Source organism: Sinohyriopsis cumingii, chromosome 17 (assembly GCF_028554795.1).
Source record: "Sinohyriopsis cumingii isolate HCF-2022 chromosome 17, ASM2855479v2, whole genome shotgun sequence".
NCBI lineage: Eukaryota > Metazoa > Mollusca > Bivalvia > Unionida > Unionidae > Sinohyriopsis > Sinohyriopsis cumingii.
Genome location: NC_142977.1, coordinates 59,223,709 through 59,226,235, shown reverse-complemented (window position 1 = coordinate 59,226,235; position 2,527 = coordinate 59,223,709). Strand labels below are relative to the sequence as shown.

Genomic DNA, 2,527 nt, shown 5'->3' with positions numbered 1-2,527 from the left:
TAATATAAATGAACACAAGGAGTAAAACGGTAAGCTGATATAATACAGATATATTACTACCTCCTAATATGTTTTTGGAATATGACCCTGTGTCATCGATAGGTTCCATGGTGTAATGGTTAGCACTCTGGACTCTGAATCCAGCAATCCGAGTTCAAATCTCGGTGGAACCTAAGTTTAACTTTTTAATCCTATAAATACTTTTTCTTAAAGTTTTATGTTGAACAGAAGACAAATGTACAGTAGTATAAGCGGATATGAGAGGATACATTGTATGTACCTATTTAACGACATACACTATTGCTTGGAAATGGGTTAGTGCGAAATAGGAATCTAGTTTCGCAATAGAGATGCAACTTAGTGCCCTTTGCTGTCAATTCAATAATGCTCACTTGAAAAGAGGAATCTCGCTAATTCTTTGTATCTATATTACGATTTTTAAAAAAAAGATATCTTGTAATTTCGACTTTGATTTATTAATTGCAATTAAAGAATTGCGCAACGTAAACACATTCCTTTATGTCTTGATATTGGCTGCGGACCCTTACCTCCTCTCACTTTTCTACGCGAGGAGTCAATTACACTGCACTATATGTGTTTCATTTTGAATATATGCATATATATTAGTCGATGTCGGATTTAAATAGCGAATCACTGTTCTATCACGTGACCTCTACCATGACGACACTGATACTGACCAGCACTCGATACCTTAGAAACTGTTTTCGTACACATTTATTATAAAAGTCACTAATGTGCAAAGTATTAAGAGGTACACTTTACGATCTGATTGTTGTTGTATAAATATGATCTTTTTCTTTTATAGTTGTTCTCTCTCTCTCTCTCTCTCTGTACTCAAATTTATTGCGTTATGGACACCGATTCAAAGCATAAACCTTCGTTAATGACACATTTTATATTGCGGACACCAAAAGTTGGTGTCCACAGGGTACTCACCGCTAAATTATTCCTCTGATTCACGTATATGATGGTGATAGGAAACGAATAAACCTGCGTTGTAAAGCGTTTCCCGCCAAATGTGTGTATATTTATTTTTACTTTTCCATTCAGCGGCCAGTGTGTGCGAACCCGTCACACACAGACATATTGCGGTTTCCGCGTGTCAGTGCCATTGGATACTGGAATCGTTCTCTTCCTATTGAGTATTATCGCCTCGCTCCTACTACCTCATGCACATGTTTTAGCAAAACAGTAAAGAATACGCATATACTACAACCTACTAATAAGTTTTTAGAAGATGACCCGTTGTAACCGATAGGTTCCATGGTGTAATGGTTAGCACTCTGGACTTTGAATCCAGCAATCCGAGTTCAAATCTCGGTGGAACCGAGGTTCTTTGATTTTATTGAATTACTTTTCTCAAAGTTTCATGTGGAACAGGAGGCGAATGTACAGAAGAAGAAGCGACTTACAGTCCCTTACTTACAACTCAGTAATTCGTACTTACAACTATATATTACGTAAATCCTCTTCAACTACATTACGATCTTAACACTTAGAAATTTTGTAATTACGAACTTGTTTTCTTAATTTTTCACTTGCCGTCAAAGGACAAGGATAACCTAGAAATTGAAAGCTATTCTTAGACGCTTACGTTGTCGGACCGCTCCAGTGGTCTAGTGGTTAGAACGTCTGCCTCGGATGCGGGAGACCGTGGGTTGGATCCCCGGCCGAGTCATACCAAAGACTTACGAAAATGGTACTAACAGCTACCTCGCTAGGCGCTCAGCATGCCCCAGTGCTAGACATCACTATAAACTGCCACATTGCAGGAATCGTAGCGATATGACTGAATTTGTTTTAAAGCTACGTTAAAAATCTAAATCGGACACACACACGTTGTCGGAAATATGGCAGGCATATATGGAGAGGGATTACCGAAATAATTATATGCGTGTATTTCCTAATCTTCCATGATGCATTATTGTAAATGGCTGCTTGCAAGTGCTACTTTCATAATTCTATCAATGTATTTGTATTTTCATTGATGCAAATTGTACGTTTCAGTTTGCAAGTTCTACTTTCCTTCTGCATTATTGTAAATGACTGCTTGCAAGTGCTACATTCATAATTCTAGTCAAGAATTTTCTAATTTTCATTGATGCAAGCTGTAAATGGTTGCTTGCAAGTTTTTCAATCTACTTTCCTTCTGCGTTATTGTATCTTGCGATTTGCCGACAACTGAATTGATTCCGTAGTTTGTCGTATGACAAACGCAATGTCAGTTACTACAAACTTTGTATAGTCTGTTTCTTAACTTTACAATTACATCATTCCAACTGCTGTTTTCATACAGATTTGGCCTTGCAACAATGTAAATACTAAGCTTTTTCAGTATCGTCTTTGTTGTCCATCTCGTGTCTCTAAATTTCTAAAGTTTATCCTTTACGGCATTCATTTTATGTCGATAACTCTTTCACTCCCCTTTTTTAAGGTGTACGTTAGCAACACAGTTTTAATCGTCTCTAAAACCATATGCTTTCTCGAAGGTCTAAGCGATTTATAG

At 37.2% G+C, this 2,527-nt stretch overlaps 2 non-coding genes across 2 annotated transcripts; both read left to right on the top strand.

Moving 5' to 3' along the window:
* The first annotated feature begins 101 nt into the window (after window positions 1-101).
* Trnaq-cug (transfer RNA glutamine (anticodon CUG)) lies at window positions 102-173 on the top strand. Its single transcript has one exon. It is a non-coding gene; the product is annotated as a tRNA-Gln (tRNA).
* Window positions 174-1,278: 1,105 nt separating this feature from the next.
* Trnaq-uug (transfer RNA glutamine (anticodon UUG)) lies at window positions 1,279-1,350 on the top strand. Its single transcript has one exon. It is a non-coding gene; the product is annotated as a tRNA-Gln (tRNA).
* Window positions 1,351-2,527: the final 1,177 nt, after the last annotated feature.